Below are 9,679 nucleotides of genomic sequence, written 5' to 3' on the forward strand. Positions count from 1 at the left end.
TTAAGCTGGCAGCCCGTAAGTGGTGCAAGGTGAGAAAGGGACAAGGTGGCCAGGTAAACATATGAACTCTGTGCCTCAACTGAGACGATCAGCGATCACTGAATTCATTTTATTCATCGTATATAATGTGGGAGGGTACCAACAATTACAACGATCCCAATTCGCAATTTTGTTTTCATTTTATACAGATATTCAGAGACCAATCGTCAATCAATCAATCAATCAATCATATATATATATATATATATATATATATATATATATATATATATATATATATATATATATATATATATATATATATATATATATAATACCAATACGTTATGAGTTCATAGCGACATACTTTGATTTATGAAAACCTTCTCTTCAGCTCTTCTTTCGTTCGTGTTCAGGATCAGGTAGCTTTTGAAAAATTGGTCCTTCTTTTATGAAAGGTCACAAAATGTTATGTATTTGATTTTCACACTTTTATTATCTCATAGACAACCATTAACTTCTTGGGTTCATACATTTCTTAGATAGGTGCTATGTGTTATCAACTTTATTTATTCCAAAATTAAGACTACATTTATAACTTTCCCTCTCTCACTCATAGTATATATATATATATATATATATATATATATATATATATATATATATATATATATATATATATATATATATATAAAATACATATAAATTAATATGTATATATGTATATATATATATATATATATATATATAACTTAAATAGCTCACCTACACTGGGTACAATAGTTTGCAACACTGGTTAATCAAGTATTGAAAGGTTATCATCGAACAAACAATGACGCAAAAGCAAAACCTCTGCGATACACAATTACTGGTGAATTAGGTTCGATTACAAATAAAGACAGAAAGTTACTTGTGGTACAATACATACCGTTAAACTAATCGCTGACAATTTTTTACTTGATTTTAAATGCACTAAAGAAGATGACAGTGATGTAACTTATTTCTCTTTAACAATGAGGAAACGACGTCATTAAATTAATTCAGAACGTAACAGATTGAAATTTCTATACAAGACATTTTCTGAAAGCCATTCACACCAAATGCTTTTCAGTTCACACAAACATGAGCAATTAAATTCACAGCGCAATACCTGAAGAGAGAGAGAGAGAGAGAGAGAGCTCTGAGAGAGCCTCACGGGTCAATACGCAGCACGTGAGAACGATCTCGTGTCTGACCTAGCTTCTGCACGTGACCTGGAACGGCGGGGAAGCGATGATGAAATGAGAAGAGGGAAGGGAGAGGGAGAGGAGGAGAAAAACGAACCGAGATGATGACAAGATACAGCCCACCAGTCGTGCAATGGGGGAAGAGAGAGAGAGAGAGAGAGAGAGAGAGAGAGAGGGGGGTGGGAGTGAAGGACCAACTATAGAGAGGATTGCATGGAGGAGAAGGTATATAAAACAATAGTAATAATAATGGTAATGAATATGATGAAAGAAGACTGAGGATGTTAGTGATGACGTCAAAGTATGCGACCTAGTGCACTGGATAACTCATCCACTCTTAAGAGTTGAACATAGAATTTAGGCCAAAGGCCAAGCACTGGGACCAATGAGATCATTCAGCGCTGAAACGGAAACTGACAGCAAAAGCTTGAAAGGTGTAACAGGAGGAAAACCCCGCAGTTGCACCAGAATCAATTGTTAGGAGTGGGTGGAAAGTAAGAGATGGAAGAAAGAGGTGGCGGAAGATCAGTAAAGTGAAACCAAGGGGTTGCAGCTAGGGGCCGAAGGCACGCTGCAAATAACCTTGAGTATTGCCTACAGTGCATCGCATGAGGTGCACTGTCGCCACTATCCCTCTACGGGGCATCCACTCTTAGGGACCCGAGCACATAAAAGTAATATCTGTAATAATATTCACACAATAACTGCAATTGTTGTTTTATTAATTAATAGATAGAGTAGTATCTATTATTACTAATACAATACTAGAGTATACAGTATATCAATATACAGACAATATACAAACGCGTACACACAACAAACAAACACACAAATACGCATTTAATTATAGGAATTAATCATAGATACAAAGACCAGCCTTTTTCTATGGGTTCCCTGCCGTCCCATATATACTCATGTGTATATATACTGGGTGTGTGTATGTATGTATATATATATATATATATATATATATATATATATATATATATATATATATAGATAGATAGATAGATATTAGATAGATAGATAGATAGATAGACATACATATACATATATATATTTCACAGTTTTAGAACATTTTTGTGTGGATATCAGATATATGAAAGGGGTAACTTGACTGATATGGCAGAAGATGAATAAGACCGGAAGATCCAAATGCATTCGGATCTCAGGCTTGCCAGTGACAAGCGTATCCAGAATCTGTGAAGAATTCAGGAAGTTAAAAGGGCATCGCTGTTATTACAATTACATTTGTATCTGGTAAAAAAGTGACCAGTAGATTCTAGATTTTATATATATATCTATATATATATATATATATATAATATATATATATATATATATATATATATATATATATATATATATATATATACACACACGAGCACATACAATCTCTCTTGATAGTCAAGCGTTTAAGTTGATGCATATCACTGTGTGTAAACCTAGCGCTCAGGTTCCAATCCATGCCGAGGGAAATGGACTTATCAGTTACAATTACTGTCTTGATGTATGTTCTTATTTTAAATTTCACACGTACACAAGTGACAAAGATTCCGCCACTTATGCCTTTCTGGGGCTTTGTTTTCTGCAAACCCCCTTTTTCATAGTTCTAATCCAAGTAGGGCTCGGTCTTCCAAATCCTCTGGTGCTCTATCATGCCATCCTACTCCTAATAGTCTTAAAGTTTTATTTTCAAATTGGCAAAACCTTTTAAGTATATTTTCAGTGTCATACCATGATTTATAACCGTATGGCATTACAGATCTTACTATACTTATGTATAATCTTATTTCCGTATGTAATTTCAGTCTATCTGATTTACAACAAGAGAACTCGTACAGGATATCAATGCTTCTAAATATTTGAAAGATTCAACCTCATTAGCGCTTTCTCCATATACATTTTTTCATCCGTGTGTGTATACTATGTCCTCGTTACATCTGCTTTTTTAGATATATTTTGAGTACCATCTCTCTAGATATATGATGCATTTCATTAAGAAATCTTTGTACATTAGTTTTCTGGTTACAACTGAAACATCTGTATGGTCTAAGACTATCAAATTTCCATCGTTAATCCACTCTAAACCTTCTCTTCCATTTCATTATAAAATAATTGAGAAAGCCACACAACAAAAGCGAAATAAATTTCCTTTGTAGCCACCGAATATTTATTGTAAATACATTTGGGAAGATATTACATCTACTCTGTTCATTTACCATTTCAATTAGCTGGGCTGTGGTCTCTATCAAGTGCCTTCTCGTAATCAACAAAAGCTACCAGAAGGGTATTTTTAAATTCCATACACTACTGCATGGTCTTAAGACACATATTTGATGCGTGCACCTCCTGCCTCTTCTAAAACCAGCCTGTTCACCTTGAAGCTGTTCATCATTTATTTCTCCAGCCTACTGAGGAGAAGCAAACTGAATAATTCCGTACGACTGAGCATACTGGATATTCTCATTACAACTGAAGTTAATACAGTAAATCTATAATCACCCCTTTTAGTCAAGCCACCGTTCTTTGATACCTTTGCTATAACTTCCTCACTGCATATTCTGCAAAACAGTCTATTTAGTATACAAGGTGTCATTTCACTTTCAGCTAACGTTATTTCTAAAGTGATTCTATCATAACTTCCCGAGTTCCTTTATTACGGATTAAAAAAAAAATTGTGAATTCATTCTAAAGTAAATTCAGGTCTTATTCATCATCTGCCATATCAATCAAATTGTCCCTTTCACATCTCTTACTTATGGCCTCACAAAAATGCTCCGCCCAATGTTGTCTTTCTTCTTCTTTCATAATGACAGTTATTTGCGTCTTTTCCTTTCCACCCATTGATATTTCATTAATAATTCTGTGGGCTACCCTAACACCAAACCCACTCCCTTTGTACAGGGGTTTGTTGAAGCATAAACCTGTTTGTCCAAGCATTCTCTCTTATCCATTATTATTATTGTTTAATAGCTACACTATCTTGACTCGAGTACTTGGTACGTTCTACTTTGCCTTCTTCATTTCCTTCCCTAAAATTTGTCTATATATAGTCTTTGCTTTTATCTGTCCTTTTCCGTATCCCAAGTCTCTTCAGATATCCAAGGTTTCCATCTTTTTACACCACATCCCAATACTTCTTTTCTAGCATATTTATACACATTCTTGATGTCGAACCAGCCCTCATTCGGCGTTTCCTCTTCAGATAAGGTTTCTAGAAGTGTCAATCTATTTCAACATGAATTTGCAAAGCCTTTCCATTTTCATCTTCAAGAAGCTTTACTGTATAAAATAAATAACCTCAACTCTTTTGTTGGAGATTTTAACTTCAACATTTGTGTGGCAATGACAAACTAGTGATCACTAACATCTCTTCAGTAGCTCCTACGTTACTCAGTGTTTTTCTCTATCAATTTATGACTATGTGATCTATTTGCTTTCTATGGCCGCCTTTTGGAGAAGTCCAAGCGTATTTGTAAATGTCCTCTTTTTTGAATAGTGTACCTCCAAACTCCAAATTGTGTGCTGAAGAAACTAATAACTTGTCCTCCATTTTCATTTGTATTCGTTCCCAAGTTTTCCTTGCCCATTCAATCCTTTTGCATTCGTATTAACAAGTGTCATATATCTTTTTAGCATTTCAGCCATCACATTCTGCAGTTATACATTAAATTCTCCTTTTATTCCTCCAGACATAATTTCTTGGTGCAAAGCCCACTCCAATACTCATATTTGCCTGTTTTTTTTTTTTTATTTAAATCTTGATAGCAGCCATCTACTTCTCACTGATGCCCAGTCAGTCAGTGTCTTATCTGCATTTGAAGTCAAAATCTTGCCTACCTCTTCTCTACCACTCCCACCTGTTCTTAAATAAACAAAAAATCACTCCCATCCAATCTTATGTTTCCCATTCCTTTGAACAGTGATTCCCAAACAACTAAGATGTCCAGTCCATATATCTCTAGTTCATTTTCTACCTCTATCTTTCCTAATTTGATTCCTGGTTCTCTTATTGCAATTTCCTACTTAGTATTTATAACGTGGAAGACTCTTAACACCCCTATGTGTCCTGAACATGGGGCCTTTGCTAACTGTACCTATCTATTTGTGTCAGATTCCACGTAGTATTTATTGGCTGAATACATTTCAGAAAAACCAATTCCTTGCAGTCCACTGTTGACAGTGGCCTATGATCTGTCACTGCCTATGGGATTTTAACCAACGTCATCCACCAGGCATCCAGATTTGAAGCTGAAACGAAAAAGCACTCGATGCCTAAACCCTTCCATCATCCCACTCTCAACGATTTCTAGTACTCCTCCTAGGCAAGGCTATTTTACTGTGCTCTAACTTTTACCTAAAGAGGTCTCAATCTAAAAGGCAAATTCATTAATTCTCAGTTCTGCCCTTTTTTCATATTTGCCGAGAATCAAGTTTTGTGGAGGCTGTTATAGGCCCTGTACATTTTGCATTCTGTAACCTTTGAGACTACTTCAGTCGCAGGTGGCAGAGAACCTAACAAACTTGTCCTCTTGCATCTTCATTCTTATCAATATTCCATTACTAGCAAAACCATTCGTCCTAAGTAACTTGTTTCTAAGAACAACTTTCTGCAGAATTTTCATGCGCTGACATTCAGCACCTTTGGTATTTACACTCAGCACCTCGGTTTTTTTTTTTTTCTTTTTTTGTAATGTATTCATGCAGTTTCATGAAGAATATCACTCGTTCTCAGTGGAGAATATTTTCTTAACTCATTTTTGAAAAATCTTAGATAACATTCACAAAGTTTGAATTTCATAAAATATCACAGAAAATCTTTTACTTTGTAGCTAAATAGTAGACCATTACGTTTCAGCGAAAATTCCCAACTTCTTGCAGAAAAAATTCAATGAACGCTTAACTCTGTAATGTTAACTTTTGATTTTTCAGTGACAGCCGTTAAACAAAAAATTTGTGAAGATGAAGAAAAACGCCTTTTTTTTTTTTTTAAATATATCCAGTGATGGATATTTTAGGAACCCAGAAGACAACAGGGAGAATGAGAAGTTCACGTCATTCATCTATTATAGTATACTTCTGCACAAATAACTTTTCAAGTTCCAACTGGCGTCCCATACCATACGCCTTTCCCGCCCCCCGTCCCCGCCCTTTTTTGGAGGGGAAGGAATCAGACTGGTATAGTCTTCCGGTTTCTCACAAAGTCTTTTGGGTGAGGTCGCTAGCCCTACGCCCTTTTGTTTATCACATTTACAGCTGGGCGCACTCGTTTGCTGTAATGTGACTTCCAACTCAGTTTCACTAATCATCCAACTATATATATATATATATATATATATATATATATATATATATATATATATATATATATATATATATATATATTATATATACATAATTTACATACACAAATATAATATACAGTACACACACACACACACACACATATATATATATATATATATATATATATATATATATATATATATATATATATATATATATATGTATATATATTTAATGTACATACGTGTATATGTATTAATGTTTATTACTTCTCGAACAGTTTATGACATTTGCTATATTATATATACATAATTTACATATACAAACATAATATATATATATATATATATATATATATATATATATATATATATATATATACAATATATATATATAATATATATATACAATGTATATACTGTATATATGTATCACTTCTCGAACGGTTTATGACATTCTGCTATATTCTATTATTGTTCCTGTCTTTTCTGCTGGTTTTTTAACTCTTTAAACCTGGTAAACTGGTAGTTTGATGTCACAAAAAATTAATAACCGTATGTAAATAAATTATTTTGGTGCCAGGCATTAGAGTGATGATTCGGCTAATATTTCCTTTTTTTTTTTTTTTTTTTTTTGCTCTTTATACCTGTTTGTAAACTCCATTTATATCGTCTAACCCCACGCCAACTGCAAACCATACAGTAAATATACAACGAGGAACCATTTTCAATGTTATCGTCGATTACTGTCTTATATTCCTTATTTGAACTTAAAACAAAGGAAGACAAGTTTTTCTACTGTTATGGCTGGAAAACCGATAAAGACAGATTAATCTATATCTCGGCACTTTAATCAATACTATTTATAAATCACTATAGATATATCTTCTATAACTTAAACAAAGGATGTTCTCGTTGTAAATACTGTGGGCAATAATCATATCTCCAAAGTAACAAAAAAGAAAAAGTCGTGCGTCAGATCGAGAGTTTGTTGCGCCTTTCCATTGTAATTTCTACTTATATATACATCAAGAAGAAAATAATGCGTTATTCATATATTTCACATAACAACATATATATAAGACGGCAAAAAAAAAACGGCTCCTTCCCGCGTGAATAGAATTATGTCCAGGATGACGTCATCAGCAGGACAAAGGCGCTGAATGTCATGGAATTGGGATTACGGGGAGGGGGAATAATGAGGTGGATGGATTTTGCGGAATGGTTTTACATTTACATCTATTTTCCATACGGATTTCATGTTGGCCATGTCAAATTCAAGTTCCTTTCACGTGCGAACTGACGTATTGGTCTCTCTCTCTCTCTCTCTCTCTCTCTCTCTCTCTCTTGTAAGCACGTGTATAAAAGAAGTTGCACTCACATGCAGCAAACACATTATTAGTTAATACTCTTTATGTTCTTTCACTATATGAATGGCAATTTAGTTTTGGTTTAATTCTGTATTTTGTAGCAACTAAAATTTCACCGTCTCTAATGGTAATATTCTGCCTCCTCGAGGGAAACAGTTACATCTATATTAAAATTTATATAATTCTGTACGAGAGACTTCCTCTGTATTTATAGCATGGCTATGTTATCTCTCGCTGAAACTACTCACTCTGTCAAATATTTGACTTCGCTAATGCTATCCTCTTTTGAAAGCTCTCTTATGTCTGGTTTTCTGGAGCCACTCTGAACCAAGTCGTTAGAATAGTAAATAAGAATATAAAGATAAAAATCGGCCCTTAAAGACGCATTCTTATTGCTGTCTGACTCTAGCAAGCAGAGAGCTCCATCAGCAGAGCCAGAACTCTCCCAGGCAGTGAGCGATCTTATCCCCAGGTCACGAGTACATATTAAAAAGAAAAGGAAAAACATTCTTTTGACTCACTCCTTTGCCATAGCTGAGTTTGGAAATTAAAATTCAGTACTAACAGTTCTTGAAACCTTGGAGGATTAGATTTTTAATTACTTAAAACCCTTAATCAATGTACTATTTGAGTTTATCGAAAGTCAATGAAAACAAAGTTTTAGTAATAATTACTGTTATTATTGTTGTTTTTACATTCATTATGATGTCTACTGTATATTTTCATAACGGGCAATTCAAAAGTTTCATTATTAGCTGACTATTCTTCCACCGTAAAATGAACAATTCAGCAAAACATATGGAGAGAATATCAAAAACAGTGACAATATAATGAAATAAATTTTTAAAAATTGGTCACAGGGGTTAAGACGCTGCCAAGCGGCACTACAGGGTTTCCCAACTCACAAACATCATCTTTAGTACAACTAAAAGGTCTGTTACGTTTTTCTCCAATAAATGAACACTAAGACCTTTGGTGATGGGCAGTTGAAGCTCCATGGAATAAGTAGCAAGCAGTAATCAAAGAGGCACTCGCGACTGCAGAAGTTCCCTACAGATTTAAACTTAATAGACTTTACCAGCCAGAGTATTATCCAATGATGATCATCCTAATTTTCATTGCCTAAAATAAAAAGAACGCTAGCATAAGTCACAATAAAATACTATATATAACTGGTATTATGCTAATTTCTGTATACATTAGCCTACATTAAATCTACTACCAAATGCTTAGGATCACTGGGTACAATGTTAACTTTTTTGTAATGAACCTTAGTGGGAACATGCTGACACCACTACCTTATGAAGTCTGGATTCTGTTGAAATCCAATCTCGTGTCAAACCAGCTATCCATTCTAACCCTCTGCTTAGGCTAACAGTCTCTCCAATATCTATTCGGTCAGCAAATAAGAGCTTGAATGCATCGAGTAAAGGCTGTAATATTCTAAATATCCAGGAAGTGAGAGGGAACGTGCAAGACAAGAGGTGAATGGACCGTGCAGAAGCGTAAAAGAGGCAAATGTTACCGAAGCTTCCTGCACATGGGGTTAATCCAACATTCAGCATTTAAAGTATGGCCACTGTATTATTTTTTTTCCACGGTCATCCCCAGTTAAAGAAGCTGCTTTATGTTGAAACAGTATACATGCATGCCTCATAAAAAATATTTATATATGGCAACACCTGTGGCCTTCCTCTGCAAGTAGAAAGCGCAAATAGTTGAAATTACAAACACACACACACACACACACACACACACACACACACACACATATATATATATATATACACATATATATATATATATATATATATAT

Source organism: Macrobrachium rosenbergii, chromosome 55 (assembly GCF_040412425.1).
Source record: "Macrobrachium rosenbergii isolate ZJJX-2024 chromosome 55, ASM4041242v1, whole genome shotgun sequence".
Lineage (NCBI taxonomy): Eukaryota > Metazoa > Arthropoda > Malacostraca > Decapoda > Palaemonidae > Macrobrachium > Macrobrachium rosenbergii.